Below are 19,311 nucleotides of genomic sequence, written 5' to 3' on the forward strand. Positions count from 1 at the left end.
AAGCTAGGTGGTCATTGTTTTTTACCAGGTTTAATTTTGTCGTTACATATCGTCCTGGGTCAAAAAATGTAAAGGCGGATGCCTTATCTCGTAGTTTCCCTGGGGCCGGGAATACGGACGACCCGATTCCTATCCTTCAGGAGGGGGTGGTGGTTTCGGCAGTATGCTCTGAGCTGGAGGAGGAGGTATTGGAGGCTCAGGGGGACGCCCCTGTTGGACCTCCGGGGAGACTGTTTGTTCCAGATCAGTTGCGACAAAAGGTGATCGAGGCACACCATAACTCAGTTTTGGCAGGACACCCGGGGAGTAAAGCATCTGTGGATCTTCTCTCGCGTCGGTTTTGGTGGCCTAACTTACATAAGGAGGTGGTAACTTTTGTCGCGTCCTGTGGGGTTTGTGCGCGCTCTAAGACCTCACATACCCGTCCGTCTGGGGCCCTCTTACCTTTGAAGATCCCGGAGCGTCCTTGGACTCATCTGTCTATGGACTTTATTACAGACCTCCCTCCGTCTTCGGGTAAAACGGTCATACTCGTTGTAGTGGACAGGTTCAGCAAGATGGCACATTTTATCGCTCTTCCGGCTCTCCCTAATGCTAAAACTCTTGCGCAGGTGTTCATTGGGGAGATTGTGAGGCTTCACGGGGTACCCTCCGATGTGGTGTCTGATCGGGGGTCTCAGTTTGTGTCCAAATTCTGGAAGGCGTTTTGTGCACGGCGGGGGATGCTTTTGTCATTCTCATCGGCTTTTCACCCTCAGACCAATGGTCAGACGGAACGTATGAACCAGAGCTTGGAGACATATCTCCGGTGTTTTGTGTCAGAGAACCAGGAGAACTGGGCTTCTTTCTTACCTCTGGCAGAGTTTGCTCTCAATAATAGGCGGAGCGAGTCCACTGGTAAGTCCCCGTTTTTTGGGGCATATGGTTTTCACCCCCAGTTTTGTACTTTCAGTAGGGGGGGCTCTTCGGGGGTTCCTGAGGAGGAACGATTTTCCTCATCACTCGCTTCAGTATGCAGAGGGGTGCTGAAGAATCTGAATACTATGGGGAACCGATACAAACGTATGGCTGATAGGAGGAGAGTGTCTGGTCCGGACCTAAGTGTGAACGATCGGGTATGGTTGTCTACCAGGAATATTAAACTTAAGGTTCCCTCCTGGAAACTGGGTCCCAGGTTCATCGGGCCGTACAGAATCAGTTCTATTATTAATCCGGTGGCATTCCGTCTTGACCTCCCCCCTACGTTTAAAATTCACAACGTGTTTCACAGATCATTGCTTAAGAGGTATGTGGCGCCGGTGGTACCGTCACCTTTACCTCCCCCTCCAGTGGTTGTCAATGGTAACTTGGAGTTCCAGGTATCGAGGGTCATTGATTCACGCTTTAATCGCCGGTCCCTTCAGTACCTGGTTCATTGGAAGGGGTATGGTCCTGAGGAGAGGATGTGGGTTCCTGCGTCGGATATTAACGCAGACCGATTAGTTCGGGCCTTCCACACGACTCACCCGGATAAACCTGGCCCTGAGGGTCCGGAGGCCCCTCGTAGAAGGGGGGGTACTGTCACGGGTGTGTTGCCACGAAGATCGTCACGAGTACACAGCCTGACTTCTCGCAGCTGACTTGTTGGTGCTTTGTGTTTCTCGGCAGTGAGGGAGTTAATTCTCTCTCTCTGGGCTAGATGAGGTCCAGCCTCGCCCAGCTGCAATCAATACTTCTGTAGTGAGACTCCTTCATATACCTGCTGGTCTGTTTGGGAGGTGTTGGTGAAAGCTTTTCATTCAGACTGACAGAGTGGATCGTGGTGTTTGGAGTTGCTGAGATAAGTGTATTTGGAAGTGTTTTTTCCCTTTCCTCGCTTTATCATTTATCTCCTTTCCCGTTGGTTTTCCCTCTGTTGTAGTTGAGTAGTTGTATGCAAGGTGGTTTTGGTTTTTCCTTTGTACTGTCTCGTTCGTCTAAATACTGTGTTTGGGCATATTATTTCCTGTTCCCTTTGGTTGTGATCGGGGTCCTTCTCAGGACTAGATTACTGAGGTGCAGGGATCTTCAGGAGGTAGGGGTTACACTGGCGGCCTGGACCTCTGTACCTTTAACAGTACCTCCAGGTTGAGGGATTAGTCAGGGCCCCAGCTTAGGGTCAGCTTAGGCCCTCTACCTCCAGTATACAGAGACAGCGTGACACACACACTGCTACAAGCTGAAATATTTTTTCAGAGCTAGATGCAGAAAAAAATTAGATTGAATTTGCAACCTGATGGAGGTCAGTATAGATGGACTAATAGAACAAGTCCCACACACTGCTAGAAGCTGAAATATTTTTTCCGAGCTAGATGCAGAAAAAAATTATATTGAATTTGCAACCTGATGGAGGTCAGTATAGATGGACTAATAGAACAAGTCCCACACACTGCTAGAAGCCGAAATATTTTTTCAGAGCTAGATGCAGAAAAAAATTAGATTGAATTTGCAACCTGATAGAGGTTAGTATAGATGGACTAATAGAACAAGTCCCACACACTGCTAGAAGCTGAAATATTTTTTCAGAGCTAGATGCAGAAAAAAATTTGATTGAATTTGCAACCTGATGGAGGTCAGTATAGATGGACTAATAGAACAAGTCCACACACTGCTAGAAGCTGAAATATTTTTTCAGAGCTAGATGCAGAAAAAAATTAGATTGAATTTGCAACCTGATGGAGGTCAGTATAGATGGACTAATAGAACAAGTCCCACACACTGCTAGAAGCCTAAATATTTTTTCAGAACTCGATGCAGAAAAATATTATATTGAATTTGCAACCTGGTGGAGGTTAGTATAGATGGACTAATAGAATGATGCTATGCCCAAAAGGTTTTACTTCACTAGGTGCAGTAAAAACAATTGTATTCTATACACACGTGGTGTAGCTTGCAACACAGATAGGCTACTCCACTGACTAACACACTCTGCAATAGGCCAAAAAGGATTTGCTTTGCTAGATTTAGCCAAATGCTGTGAAAAAAACTTGCACAGCACTGGTACAGACCTGCCTGGCAAAAAGTGATAGGAACTTATGTAACCTAGCCCTGAAAAGGACTGCAATTACAATTAGTCTATACTCCCACAACCTATCTATTTAGGAGCGCAGACCTGCCTGATAAAAGTCGTAGGAAATGATGTAACCTAGTCCTTAAAAGGACTGCAATCACAACTGTTCCCTACTCCCAAGCTATCTGGTGATTTGTGCGAAAATTGGCTTGAAATTAACAAAGTATAGCGCACACAGCAACAGCGGTGCCGTCTAACACGCAGCTGCAGCAGTGAGAAAATGGTGGCGATGGGGAAAATGGCTGGGTCTTATAGGGCAAGGACATGTGACATACACTGCCAATGACACATGCCCTTGCTTGTGTGAAAAAAAGCAGTTCGCTCCGTGTGTGCACTGCTGATAGGCTGACAGATTGCACCTCCCCACTGTAAATGCGGGAAAGAGAAAAAAAAATGTAGTTCTTCATTATTCCTGCAGAGATCCATCCCCTGCCCCTCCCCCTGCCCCGCTGTACACTCAAACTGCGTATTAACATTAATTTTTAGCATTACTGAGAAAAAATCCAGTTATGATTTTGGTGCACGAACAGTTATCGAACATAACCTCGAACAGCCGAATTTTTTTCAAATCGTTCGTTTTCGCCGAACGGCTCGAACACCGCCCAAAACCGTTCGAATTTGAGATTGGCGAACAGTTCGAGTCGAACACCGCTCATCTCTAATTATAATCCTATGTTCCTAAATTATCTAAATGCATTTAAAAAAATGATTAAAAAAACAAAACTAATATAAAATGTGGTTTAATTTGTCAGTTTCAAATCAAGTTGGAACATCACCTGCACAAAAACTAGAATATATTATTCAAAAATGTTTCTTCGAAACCATCCTTAGCTAAAGAAAAAAAAATTGAAACATTACTAAAATAATGCCTTAAAACGTACACTCATTTATTTCTTTCTTAAGTGTAAAAGTCCAATAAACCTTTAATTTCTGTTGGAAGAACCCTCACTTGACATACAATTAGGGTATCCCTCCCAAACCCCTCATACATGTGAATGCTCAGTTCGGCCAAGTGTGCATGGGTGGAAGTGGCAGCCTATCTGCCAGAAGAACAAAAGAAGTTTGCGCTTTAACTCAAAATTCTTGATTTTTCGTTTCCTCTACATCATCTGTCGGAAGAGAGTTGAAAGTTGGGAGGCTCCTATTCACATAAAATAGATTGTCGGTCCCACTATTATTGGCAGGTCTTGCTAACTTTGTGTATAATTATAATTTCTGTTGCTTATATAGCACCAACATATTTTACAGTGCTTTAAAGCCCAACCAACATACTCCGTGGGTTTAGCAAACTCCCTTGACTTGCATTACACAGTAATTTGCTGCAGATTATCAAAATGGAGTTTGCTCAGAAAATCTATAGCTAATCTATCCCATATATGCAGTACATGCTCTAAGAGCATTTCTCTACATCACTTTAGCTGACATTAAATATGGAACAAATGTTTAGTAAACTCTCATTTAACTATCAGGTTTATCTGTATCTAAGAAAGCCCGGATACTAGACGACAGCCATTACAGCTCCACAGAGGTGTAGCCTGTCTAATGTTCTGATCATAAAATCTGCTTAGTTATAAAGTGACATCTATATAATTAACTATTTGTCATTTGACTAAAAATCAGTGTGGGACCTGTAATACTATAAATGTAGTCATTCTAGTTCTCACCCAAATTTTCTGAGAACAGATTTAATGACTGCATATTTTTTTTAAAAAAATAATACAATACCGTGAGTTAAAGGATCTGTATTTTCTATAGTCATTCCTATATGTCCCCAAAATGAAGCATAGCACTTCAATAATATATAGAAGAAAAATCTGAGATAGGAGGTCACAAATACAGAAGAGATCTATGATATAATAAAATGTAAAGTTTATTTCATATCAAAATTCATTAAAAAAGTTTTAACAGCATCAATAAAATCATGTAAAACAAGGGAACCTCAGAAAAGTAGAGGGTCAAAAACACATAAATCAGAAACTATGGAATAGATATGAAGATATATAAATTAAAAAAAAGTGCCAGTGCATGTACTAATTGTCATACATCCACAGTATCAAAAAAATACACTGCGTTTTTGAAACATGGACCACTCTCTATGGTAAATAAAGATGCTCCTAAAGCATAGCCTGCTAAAAGCCCAATAAGTTGTGTCTCAAGTATATAGATGTATCTTGCCCCCAGGAAGAAGCCATAGTGATGAAATGTGTATCGGGGTTACAGATGTATAGACCAAACCACTCCTCGTGAGCTCCACACCTGTCCACTTCCTCTATTTCTAAGGTTAAAGATACATCAATATACTTGAGACACAACTTATTGGAAACTTGAGCTTTTAGTAGGCTGTGGTTTAGGAGCATCTTTATTTACCATTGAGAGTGGTCTATGTTTCTACCCAACAGTTAAAGTTATCCAAAGGAAAGGCAATGACTTTAGGATTGTTGGGTGTCTGACCACTGAAACACACAACTATCCTGAGAAAAGGGCTCTAAAATGTCCCTATTGAGATAGGGAGGTGGCTGGAGAAAAGTGAGTAAAGTACCATATTTTGACTTGGCATTTTAGACCTGATTTTTAGGATTGTTGGTGGTTCCAAATGTGGAGAACCTCTACCAATCCATAAGTTATCACATATCCTTTAGATAAGTGAAAACTTAAAATTTTGAGAATAACCTTTTAAATATTCCAGCAGGATGCACAGATCACCAAAACAATAGCATAGTATAAAATTACAATGCACAACTACCTCTGCATCATGATATATAGAATTTTCCAAAATATTTGAAATTTTATTTCAAAATTTAAACTAGGGATGTTTAGGGGGTACAGAGTTTGCAATGTCCCCCAAAACCAGTACAATAAATGAATACATGAAAGTTGAGGGCCTCTGTTATAAATTTTGTTATTGGGTCCTGTTATAGTTGTGGGGACCAAGAGTGTAAAGAAGTTTTCCATTTTCAGGGTATTAATGCCGTATCTCTAGGATAGGATATTAATATTCCAGTCGATCAGCTGTTTGAAGGAGCCTTGGCACTCACTGAGCACTGAAGCTTTTGTCGGTTTTTACAAGCACACCATCTACATAGATGACTGTTTTAGTGGCTATGACAATGTTGTTCCATTGAAAAAAATAGAACACTGCAACATCCAAGACAACTAAAATTGGCTTGGGTGATTTTGACTCCTGTCAATCGAATATTAATGGCTTCACCTAAAGATAAGCAATCAATATTCTGAACATTGAAAACTCCTTTTAAGCTCTTGGGTAGAGATGAGCGGTGTTCGACTCGAACTGTTCGCCAATCTCAAATTCGAGCTGTTTTGGGCGGTGCTCGAGCCGTTCGGCGAGCACGAACAATTTGAAAAAAATTCGGCTGTTCGAGGTTATGTTCGATAACTGTTCATGCACCAAAATCATAACTGGATTTTTTCTCAGTAATGCTGAAAATTAATGTTAATACACAGTTTGAGAATACAACGGGGTGTGGGAAGGGGCAGGGGATGGATCTCTGCATAAATAATGAAGATCGCCATTTTTTTTCCCTTTCTCGCATTTACAGTGGGGAGGTGCAATCTGTCAGCCTATCAGCAGTGCACACACGGAGCGAACTGCTTTTTTTCACACAAGCAAGGGCATGTGTCATTGGCAGTGTATGTCACATTTCCTTGCCCTATAAGGCCCAGCCATTTTCCCCGTCGCCACCATTTTCTCATTGCTGCAGCTGCGTGTTAGAGGCCCGCTGCTGCTGTGTGTGCTATACTTTGTTAATTTCAAGCCAATTTTCGCACAAATCTACAGATAGCTTGGGAGTAGGGAATAGTTGTGATTGCAGTCCTTTAAAGGACTAGGTTACATCATTTCTTACGACTTTTATCAGGCAGGTCTGTGCTCTTAAATAGATAGGTTGGGAGAAAAGACTAATTGTAATTGCAGTCCTTTTCAGGGCTAGCTTACATCAGTTCCTATCACTTTTTGCCAGGCAGGTCTTATTTAGTGCTGTGCAAGTTTTTTTCACAGCATTTGGCTAAATCTAGCAAAGCAAATCCTTTTTGGCCTCTCGCAGTGTGTGTTAGTCAGTGGAGTAGCCTATCTGTGTTGCAAGCTACACCACCTGTGTAAAGAATACCAATTTTTTTACTGCACCTAGTGAAGTAAAACCTTTTGGGCATAGCATCATTCTATTAGTCCATCTATACTATCCTCCACCAGGTTGCAAATTCAATATAATTTTTATCTGCATCTAGCTCTGAAAAAATATTTCGGCTTGTAGCAGTGTGTGGGACTTGTTCTATTAGTCCATCTATACTAACCTCCACCAGGTTGCAAATTCAATATAATTTTTTTCTGCATCTAGCTCTGAAAAAATATTTCGGCTTATAGCAGTGTGTGGGACTGGTTCTATTAGTCCATCTATACTAACCTCCACCAGGTTGCAAATTCAATATAATTTTTTTCGGCATCTAGCTCTGAAAAAATATTTCGGCATGTAGCAGTGTGTGGGAAATGTTCTATTAGTCCATCTATACTAACCTCCACCAGGTTGCAAATTCAATATAATTTTTTTCTGCATCTAGCTCTGAAAAAATATTTAGGCTTGTAGCATTGTGTGGGACTTGTTCTATTAGTCCATCTATACTAACCTCCACCAGGTTGCAAATTCAATATAATTTTTTTCTGCATCTAGCTCTGAAAAAATATTTTGGCTTGTAGCAGTGTGTGGGACTTGTTCTATTGGTCCATCTATACTAACCTCCACCAGGTTGCAAATTCAATATAATTTTTATCTGCATCTAGCTCTGAAAAAATATTTCGGCTTGTAGCAGTGTGTGGGACTTGTTCTATTAGTCCATCTATACTAACCTCCACCAGGTTGCAAATTCAATATAATTTTTTTCTGCATCTAGCTCTGAAAAAATATTTCGGCTTGTAGCAGTGTGTGGGACTTGTTCTATTAATCCATCTATACTAACCTCCACCAGGTTACAAATTCAATATAATTTTTTTCTGCATCTAGCTCTGAAAAAATATTTCGGCTACGGCTTGTAGCAGTGTGTGGGACTTGTTCTATTAGTCCATCTATACTAACCTCCACCAGGTTGCAAATTCAATATAATCTTTTTCTGCATCTAGCTCTGAAAAAATATTTCGGCTTGTAGCAGTGTGTGGGACTTGTTCTATTAGTCCATCTATACTAACCTCCACCAGGTTGCAAATTCAAAATAATTTTTATCTGCATCTAACCCAGCCAATACTTTTGGGCTAATACCACAGTTTTGCCACTCAGCTCTGCTCGGTTCCCATCCATTGTTTTTTGTGCAAACAACTCCAGAGTTGTCAATTATTTAACCACCAAAATGAGTGGAAAAAGGCCTGCTGCTGGTGGAAAGGGGAATAGGCGTGTTGGGAAGAGAAAAAAACGTTGTGTCCGTGGGGTAGGTATAAAGCAACAGAAACATCTGCAGAAGAAAGACCATCTTCCAGCCATACTAAGATGTCTACTGCTTTTAGCGGACAATGTGATAAGATCCCTTTCTTACGGCCACGCCAATCGCTACAAATTCCAGATGAGGCACAAAAACAGCAGGTGCTTCAACGGATATCAAGTGCTCCTTTAAGTGGGCTCTCCTCCACCTCAACTTCAACATCACAAATACTCCAGTCCTCAGAGGTGTCACCCCAATCGCACTTGCTTCCTCACAGCTCCCAAGTCTCCAGCTGCCTGTCTGAGTATGGGGTAGAACAGATGGTTGAGTCTGCAGAGCTGTTTACTCATACTATAGCCTGGGAATCAGAGGTCGGCTCCAGAGCTTCTGTGAATCCAGACGAGGAAATGATCTGCACTGATGCCCAGAATCTTTATGATTCGGATCCAGGACCAGACGGAGAAGGTTCTGACCATAATGTAGACACAAGTTCCCAAACTGTAACTCCTGTTGGTGGAGACAATGAGGAAGACGATGATGAGACTCAAATACCTGATTGGAGCGACAACTTTAGTTTTTTGTCAGGGCAGGAAGAGGATGGCACTGAGGACGACGGGTGTGATAACACAGGGTGATGATGATGAGGTTGGAGATCCCACTTACTCTCAACCCACAGTCAGCCAGTCGATGAGGTCAGCAGAAGAGGTGGAGGAGGATGCTAGTGTCGACGATGTCAGGATGCGCCTTCCTGGACAGAGACGTAGTACTGGAAGCACGTCAACAACTGCATCCTCAAACACAACTCTGCCTCTGACCACAAGTCATGGTGGCTCTTCAGGTCGCATGGGTGCTAAGCCTTGCATAACCTGGGCATTTTTTCAGATCGATAAAGATGAAGCAACTTGTGTTATCTGTAACATTTGTCAGCAAAAGCTAAGTAGAGGCCAACAAATACATAGTTTGAGTACTTCATGCATGAACCGGCACATGGACAGGAAGCATAAGTTGCAGTGGGAAGCTCACTGTGCTACAATGCGGCCAAGCCGGCCGGGCCAGCCACCATCTGCCACATCTTGTGCATCCATGGCCTCTTCATCCTCTGTGACTGAGGGGACAGCAGTCACACCTGTTTTGGGACGCAGACCTGACACCTCTTTACCCGCAACAGCCAGTGTGATTGGCAGGTCATCATTTTCTTTGGAGGTGGAAACACCAGCTGGTGTTCAGTGCTGTCTGAGATCGATAGCACCACCTTTGGATCAAGGCAACCTAACATGTGCGCCTGCATCTTCCTCACAGACCAGCAGTTTGCCGGGGACACCCCTCTCAGCCCCGTCTAAGCACAACAGCTAGCCCTTGGTCCCTCAGATGTGGACAAGTAAAGAGGTTGAGCCATGAGAAAGAGCCATGAGAAAGCTAAGAGGTTGAATTTCACCATCTGCAAGCTTTTGGCTACAGAAATGCTGCCTTTCCGCCTGGTGGACACAGAGGATTTTCGAGACCTTATGTCCGTCGCAGTGCCCCTGTACCAGATGCCCAGTCGGCACTACTTCTCAAAGAAAGGTGTGCCTGCGCTCCATCAGCATGTCGCACACAACATCACCTCTTCTTTGAGAAACTCTGTGTGTGACAGGGTGCATTTCACCACAGACGCTTGGACAAGTAGGCATGGACAGGGGCGTTACATGTCGCTGACTGGGCACTGGGTAACTATGGTGACAGCAGGACAAGGGGCTGCTGTCCAAGTCTTGCCGTCCCCACGAGTTGTGCGTCAATCCTCTTTATCTCGAAGTTCCTCCACTGCTTCTGCCTCCTCAACCTCCTCTCGGTCCTCCACCTGCACCCAAAGCCTGTCTGGTCATGCCACAAGCTTTCTAACTGCGCAGAAGGGATCCTGCACACCTCCTTACTATGCTGGCAGCAGGGCTCAACGTCATCAGGCAGTTTTTACTTTGAAATGTCTGGGAAATGTGAGCCACACAGCTGAGGAGTTGTGGTCAGTTCTGGAGAACCAGTTTCATGAATGGTTGTCTCCACTGGACCTGAAACCAGGGAAGGCCGTGTGCGACAATGCTGCAAACCTGGGTGCGACTCTTCGCCGGGGCAATGTCACACACATGCCTTGTATGGCTCACTTGTTGAACCTGGTTGTCCAGCAATTTTTAGCCCACTATCCCGGACTAGATGGCCTTCTGCAGAGGGCACGGTCGCTGTGTGCTCACTTCCGCCATTCACATCCCGCAGCTCAGTGACTTACATCTCTGCAGAAGTCGTTGGGCATGCCACTTCACCGGCTAAAATCCGATGTGCCTACCCGGTGGAATTCAACTCTGCACATGTTGCAGCGATTGTGGCAGCACCGACAAGCCCTGGTGCAATACTTTGTGACGTATAGCCTGGGCCAACGAGATCCAGAGGTGGCACAAATCACGCTGGAGGAGTGGTCTCAGATCAGGGACCTATGCACCCTTCTGCACAGTTTTGAAATGGCGACGAAGATGTTTAGTGCTAACGATGCCATTATCAGCATGACTATTCCGGTGATTTACATGCTGGAGCACATGTTAAACAGAATTCTGAGTCAGGTGGTGGCACAAGAGGAGGTGGGGGAAGTAGAGGAGGAGGAGTTGTATGCGGAAGGGCTAACATCTGCAAGGTCCAGACGGTCGGCAGCACCAAGGCGGCAGGCATGTGAGGGTGTGGGAGATGGTTTTACCAGGGCGCATGGCAGCAGCCAAACTACTGAGGAAGGTGCAGGAGCCCAGGAAGAAGTGGAGGACGAACTGATGGAAGACTCATCAGATGAGGGAGACCTTGATCACATTTCTGTTGTGCGAGGTTGGGGGGAGAGGGCAGAGGAAGCAAGCATGATTGTTACCTCGCGACCAACACAACAGGGACTTGGTGCTCCTGGATGCGCAAGACACATGAGTGCCTTCTTGCTGCACTACCTGCAACATGACCCTCGAATTGTGAGAATTAGAAATAATCCTGACTACTGGGTTGCCACACTGTTAGATCCCCGGTACAAAAGTAAATTTGCAGAAATTATTCCTGCCATAGAAAGAGATGCACGCATGCAGGAGTATCAGCAGAGACTGTAGCAGAATCTTACATGTGCTTTTCCACAAAACAAAAGTGGTGCACATAGTGAATCTCACAGTTCCAACTTGCCAACCGTGGGACTGTCAAGTGTTCAGCACTCAAAACGTAACAGAAACACAGTATCTGCTGGTAACATCAATTTTGCGGAATCATTTCACCACTTTTTTAGCCCATCCTTTGCAATGCCACAGGAGACAAGAAGTCTGACACATAGTCAACGCCTAGAGACGATGGTACAGGAGTATCTCCAAGTAAACATTGAAGCCATGACTGTGTCACTGGACCCTTGCTCTTTTTGGGCTTCCAATCTGGATAAATGGCCGGAGCTCGCCACTTACGCCTTGGAGATCTTGTCAAGCCCCGCAGCCAATGTTCTGTCTGAATTTGTGTTCAGCGCTGCTGGTGGTGTGCTGACACATAAGCGCCCGAGGCTCTCCACTGATAATGTAGACAGACTCACGTTCATAAAGATGAACAAATCATGGATCCGAAATGACTTTTCTACCCTTGTGTCATCCTGGGGAGAGTAAAAGCTTGATGATTTGTTAAAATCACCTCACCAACCGTTTTAAGCTTTCAAATTACTAAACATGTTTATCTGTATCTTGGCTGGAAAATAATTTGGGCCTTGTAGCAGTGTGCAGTACTGATTCTATTAGGCCATCTATACTAAACTCCACCAGATTTAAAATTACTAATCATATTTATCTGTATCTTGGATGGAAAATAATTTGGGCCTTGTAGCAGTGTGCAGTACTGATTCAATTAGGCCATCTATACTAAACTCCACCAGATTTAAAATGACTAATCATGTTTATCTGTATCTTGGCTGGAAAATAATTTGGGCCTTGTAGCAGTTTGCAGAACTGATTCTATTAGGCCATCTATACTAAGCTCCACCAGCTTTCAAATTAATAATAATTTTTAGCTGCATCAAGCCGGAAAATAATTTTGGGGCTCCTAGATGTGCAAGACACATGAGTGCCTTCTTGCTGCACTACCTGCAACATGACCCTCAGATTGTCAGAATTCGAAATAATCCTGACTACTGGGTTGCCACACTCTTAGATCCCCCACACTCTTCGATCAACCTTTTCATTTTAATAAAGGTCATTTTTGAAATTATAAGCATTAGCAGGTTATTAGAAACTGAAATCAAACAGTTTTCAACTCAAAACTTTATTCTAGGTGATGTTACATTTGCACATAGAACCCCTTGTTCGAAAGGAGCATCTGAACTCTCTCGTCCATTGAATTTGTCAGGTTTTGGATGGTTTCTGCTTCAATTGTCTTGCATGAGGACAGCATACCCTCCCAGAGCTGTTGCTTAGATGTGAACTGCTTCCTGCCATCATAGACACTCCTTTTGATGATGCTCCAGAGGTTCTCAATGGGGTTGAGGTCAGGGAAGCATGGGGGTCACACCATAAGTTTGTCCACTTTTATGCCCATATCAGCCAGAGATGCAGATGTGTTATGTGCAGCATGAGACGGTGCATTATCATGCATGAAAATGATCTTGCTGCGGAATACACGGTTCTTCTTCTTGAACCATGGCAGGAAGTGCTGTTTGAGAAACTCCATATACATTATGGAGTTCATCTTTACCCCTTCAGGGATCCCAAAGGGGCCGACAATCTCTCTCCCCATGATTCCAGCCCAAAACATTACTCCACCTCCTCCTTGTTGGCGCCGTAGCCGTGTTTGCATGGGGTGTCCATCAACCAGCCATCCTCCACTCCATCCATCTGGACCATCGAGCATTGCACGGCACTCTTCGGTGAACAAAACAGTTTTGAAGTCAGTTTTCATGTATTGTTTGGCCCACTGTAGCCTTTTCTGCTTGTGTACAGTGGACAGAGGAGGTCGACAGGATGGCTTACGCACAGATGCAAACCTCTGAAGGACTCTGCATCTTGTTGTTCGGGGGACGTTGGAGGCACCAGCGGCTTCAAAAACTTGTCTGCTGCTATGACAAGGCTTTTTTGCCGCTGCTCTTTTAACCTGACGTAATTGCCTGCAGGAAAGAGTCCTCAATTTTCCCTTATCAGCACGCACACGTGTGTACTATGAATCAGCTACATACTTCTTGATTGTGCGATGATCAGGATGAAGATTCTTGGCAATGTTGATTGTAGTCATGCCTTGACCTAAACACTCCACAATTTGTTGCTTCTCAGCAGCTGACACATCCTTTTTCTTTCCCATTTTGGCAGAAAATGTAGGCTGCTTAATAATGTGGGACAGCCTTCTTAAGTAGTCTTGCCTTTAATTGGACACACCTGCCAAACTAATTAGCACAGGTGTCTGCAATTGCTTACAGTGAAATAAAGAGCCCTGACACACATCACCATCAATGAGTTTAACTGACAAGCAAACAAATTCTTCCCTTATCACTCCTAAACACTTTTTGCATAATAATTTGGAACACAGTGTACATGTGCTTTTCCACAAAACACCAGTGGTTCACGTAGTGAATCTTACAGTTCTAACTTGCCAACCGTGGTCTGTATGGAGTTGTTCAATAAAGGTCCCAAAATTAAGATAACATAGACGGGAGAGGTCTCTATGAATAGGAATTCCTAAGTATTTGATACCCTGTGAGGGCCAGGCAAAGGGAAAGTTGGACTGGATGGAATCCTGTATGGATTTGGGGAGGGAGACATCGAGGGCCTCAGACTTCGCTGCATTGATTTTAAAATTTGACCATGTAACAAAGTGATCTATTTCAGCCATAACAGCAGGGATGGGTATATGTGATTGAGTGATATATACTAGGACATCATCAGCAAATGCAGAGCACTTGTACTCGGTGCCTCCCACCTCAATCCACCTAATACTGGGGTTATGGCGAATTGATGAGAGCATGTGCTCAATCACTAGGATGTATAAGAGAGGGGACAGAGGACATCCCTGCCTTGTCCCATTGGTGATTATGAAAGATGATGAAAATGTACCATTTATCTTCAGCCTAGGTGACGTATTGCGATAGAGGGCCGTGATTTTGCCTATAAAATGGTCCCCTAGACCCCTACCCCAAGCTTTTTAAGAGAATAATATATGGCGTGCCAAGAGACTCTATGGAATTCTTTCTCAGCATCCAACAAGAGTATCTAATTACAAATTTTTAACTGCATCTAGCCCAGGAAATACTTTGTGCCTAGTAGCAGTGTCTGCTAGTCAGCGGATTATCCCAGCTGTTAAGCAAGTTACACCACCTGTAGTTTGGACACTTAATTTTTTCAAAGGAAATGGTTCGGGCCCCCGGGATACTCAGTGAAGAGCATCGGGGAGGCACCCCAAGGCACAGGGGCTGGGACTGGCGGTAGTACGCCTTGCGGTGGACCGCCAAGCTCGATCCTTAAAAAACTTTTTAACTGCAGCAGCTTTAGTGGACGCTACTGGAGCTGGAATTACCGCGGCTGCTGGCATGAGACTTGCCCTCCAATAGATACTTGTAAAAGGATTTAAAGTGTACTCATTCAAATTAGAGAGACAATTTAAGTTAAAAAGATTAGACCTGCCTCCACCGCAGGGGGGCTCGCTCGACCCACCAATAGACAGGCACCAGTATTGGGAGAGTGGGGCTGGCCGTCAGGGTCCACCGCGGCTCTGGCACAAACCCGGCGACACGGAGGTCGCACGGGCAGGAACGGACTGGCCGTGTCGGCTTCGCACTTTTTTGGTTTTAGAAGGGCATGACATGCCTATATCTGTGTCTCCCCCTCCTTTTACTCCTCCACCTCTTTTCTTTTCACATGACTATATGTACTTGTCACTTTTCCATGTGTTAGTTGTGTCTTCTGAGCAGTTTGTCAGCTTTTGGACACCTTTGAAGTGTTTTCTATGTGTTTTCTATTTGTTTCTATGTGTTTTTGTTTGCCTGCCATTGGTTTTAACGGTGTTCAATGGTGTTCGATGAACAGTTCGACGAACAGTTCGGCGAACATACGGGTGTTCGACGAGCCGAACCGAACTCGAACACTACGGGGGTGGCTCAACACTACTCTTGGGCTCAATGTAAAACACACGCCCCCAGAAGAAGCAAAGCGAAACGCGCATCAGTGTATAGGGATGCAAAGCCTGTATGTAACATAGTAACGTAGGTTGAATAAAGACCTAGGTCCATCAAGTTCAACCTCCCTCCCCCAACTGTACTCCCTACACTAACTTACTAACTAACTGGGACTGTTGGCTGTTATAAATTTTAAGGTAATATCTCTTACCAATGTTCATTGTTTTCAATCAGCCACAACTTCACTATAATATGCAGACTTATGAGTGATTAAGCTGGAACACGGGTAAGTAATAGTCATCTATTGTGTGGCTGACATTGTCTTGTCTATTGTATAGTTCCTAACCCACTGCACTATAGTCATAATCAACTGGCTTTTTCTGCGTACCCTCTTTTGTGATGCACCTTTTTAACCTTTATGTATCACGTTATCTATTCAATAACGATTTGTATACTGCTAGACTTTTTGTGTTCACTTCTTTTGTCATGTGTTTTATTTATTCTATGGCGGTGTTGAAATATCTAGAATTTTGAAGTGTTTCTCTTTCAAGCTTTATATTTTGGACTACCATTTGTTAATCAATGTGAAGCTTGTATGATGGCTTCTCAATTATCAGGTGCCATTTAGAATTCAGGTCTTCTCATATGAGGCAGAAGAATCTTAGAAACCTGGAAAATCCCATACATCTGGAATTCAAATTGTGTATTTTATGCCTAAGATACAAATACGTTGATGTGCAAAATACAATGAATAAGTATAAACATAGCTCCAAATTAGATGATTGCTTGGAAAATGTATGAAATTCAAATATCTTAATATAAATATTCCATGCATTTTTTATGTTTGATTACTTAATGTCTTGCTGTGAGATTCTCTAGCGTTGCTGATCTACTGCTGCTGCTTCAATGGACAAAAGAAATTTCTAAGCCTCAGAAAACATATTTTAGTAAAAGAAAAAAAAAAGTGCACCTGTAAGCAGTGGGGCATCACACCCTACGGTCATCTATTTAACTTCCAGCATGGAGACTGAAGCTTTTCATCATAATTACGACTTTGGAACATGGATAGTCACTAGGGAGGGTACATTGATGATTCTTGGCAAAACAAAGATCTCCTGTATTCTGTAAAGACATATGGTGACTTCTGGAATTTAATGTGTATGGGAATAATTAACACAAGTAATGAGTATCCAGCAAACTAAATTTTTTTGCCAAGTGCACCCGCTCTACTTTATTAATATTATATGAAGAAAAATACAATATAGAATTAGAAAGACAATTTCATAAAAAAAAAATAATTTTGATTTGATTGTTATTTCATTAATCTGAAATGGGTAATGTGGTGACAAGTCTTTGAGATGAAATGTCTTTGGATGATATGGTGTCATACACAGAGCCTGAATAGTAAAACATAGGAGCGGAACCCTTCAGTTGCATATTATGGTTCTGAAGATCCACAGTAAAGTACTGTATTTAGCTTTGGAGTCCATTAGCTGTAGCTTTAAATTGAACCTGTAAGCTGGTCAGTTTTAGTGCAGGACCTTGACCCAAGATACAGCACCGATATCAAAGATGGTGCAGTTACATACAGATACATAGTAATAAATCTGTCACCAGATTTTCCCTACCCAATCTGAGTGCAGCATAATGTAGAGACAGATATGCTGATTCCAGTGGTGTCACTTACTCAGCTGCTTAATATAGTTTTGAAAAATATAATGTTTTATCAACAGAAGTTTAGCACTAGAATAGCAGGGGATGTGCACACGTAAGTATTTGCAGCAGAAATTTCTGCACTATTTCTTCATCTCTTGTCAGGAAGAAATTACTTGCTTAAATTACTCGCGTTTTTGCCGCATTTTTTAACTGCACGTTTTACTCAAAATGGCTCATAGAAAGGGAAAAAAATTCAAAAAACATCACAGAAAACACCAGGTCAGATTACTGACGCGCCCCCTGGGCCATGTGTGTGTGGGTATAACCGGAACCGGAACTTTTGTGGATGCTGGGGGTTGTAGTCCTTGCGTGGCGGGGACCCGGTCCCGTGGCTCAGGGTGGTCAACCCAAATGGTGGTCTATTTATAGGGTTTTGTGATTAAATGTCCGACTATGCCACCCGTGGATTGCGGTCAGAGTGAACCACCGCTGCAGGACAGACCGCTGAGGCTGGTGTTGTGGGTACAGCAGAGGGTAGTATAACTCCCCACGGGAGAAGTCTAGCCTCAGGGCAGCGAGTGCGGATGTTCGGGGTGATGGTGGGCGGGAGCAGCAGTAACGACACAGAGTCCTATAATGCAGTCCAGGGTATTTACTCTCAGTTCTTCATCCATGTTACTCCAGCTGGTCATAATGTCCCGCGTCGCACTGTGCTCACCAGGTGAGGGGCTCGGCCTACTCCCAGATAACTTTGGAGAGTTTCACAGGACCCCCTTTGAGTGTCCTTTCTCTGGCCTGTCATACCCCACTAGTGACCTCGTTTCTGTCCGGCTGCCTCGGGCCTTCTCAGGTAAATGTTGGTGCCGTTTCCCTGACCCTATGTGGTGCCTTCCTAGTGGGTGTAGCGAGGGGCTGCGCCACATAAAATGTCACAGCCTCCGGTTTCTAGCTGAGGGTAGTTCCCCGCCTCCACTAGTTTCGAGGACCAGTCTCCCCCCTTGGCCTGACCCCCCCTACGCAGGTAGATTCGGGCGTGCGGTGGCGACTCGCTGGTCCACACCCCTGGGGTCCATTCGTTCCTTGTTCCTGGAGCCTCCTCTACTCCTCTTCCTTCCTTCTCCTTCCTCCAGGCTCCGGACGCTCTCCCAGGCCTGCCTGCGGAGCAGAGCTCGGTCTGAGCCTCTGCTCCCTGTCTTCTCTCTGACTGAACTCCACTGAACTAAGATGGTGCCCACCTTTTATACCTCCTACTCGGTGCACCCAGGAACTGCCCTCTCCCTCCTATGCACTACAGGGTCCCCTTCCTCGGTGTTCCCACCCCCCCACTCCAGCCAGGGACAGGGACTGTCGTGCTCCACTTGGAGCATATCGGTCGCCCTTCCCCCCGAAAATGTGGTGTAATGCATGCAGGTGTCAGGGTCCTGATCCACACTCCATCCTTACCTGGAAGTGAGATATCGCACATCCGGTTGAGATGCAATACCTCTGCACCGACCGAACCCTCGGGGCGCTACATTCCCCCCTGGTAAATCACAGCACGTCCGCGAGCTGGAACAGAGCAAAAGACAATGCAAATTAGGACATGCAAATTTTTTTTTTTTTTTTAACTTTTCACGCCATAAAACTGCCAACTGCACACAACTTCCCTTTATGGGAAACATTTTCTCTTTTCACCAACATATAAAACATTCTTTTTAGTAGAAAACATATAAAACATCATCAGCAGGATATCAACGGTGATGTCTCTTTTCAACAGGTCACAGTTCTTTCTGCGACAAGGTGTCCATTTTTCTTAAGGTGCAAACTTGGCAAAACTTTTGAACATGAGGGACCCGTTCGTAAACCCTAAACGTAGGCCCTGGGCGTGGCTGCAGGGCATAGGTGATTCAGCCGTTGGGCCACGTCTTCCGCCATGCCAAACGAACTTTTGTTCTGAGGTCTGTTGTTTCAACGTTTATAAAACCAATATAGGGCACTTTAGGAAGTGCAACTATTTACATGGATTGGGTGCTCCCAGTCCTCAGCC

The 19,311-nt window shown here is 44.0% G+C and overlaps 1 long non-coding RNA gene across 1 annotated transcript in view; it reads right to left on the bottom strand.

Annotated features, from left to right (window-relative positions):
• The window catches only part of LOC141257987 (uncharacterized), a 121,088-nt gene that overhangs the window by 20,748 nt on the left and 81,029 nt on the right, over positions 1–19,311 (bottom strand). Inside the window, exon 2 of the long non-coding RNA XR_012318159.1 lies at positions 16,600–16,751. This is a non-coding gene — a long non-coding RNA (uncharacterized lncRNA). The remainder of the gene's footprint in view (positions 1–16,599; positions 16,752–19,311) is intronic.

This window comes from Phyllobates terribilis, unplaced genomic scaffold, assembly GCF_046119375.1.
Source record: "Phyllobates terribilis strain yellow unplaced genomic scaffold, ASM4611937v1 Scaffold_3__8_contigs__length_932513732, whole genome shotgun sequence".
Taxonomy (NCBI): Eukaryota; Metazoa; Chordata; class Amphibia; order Anura; family Dendrobatidae; genus Phyllobates; species Phyllobates terribilis.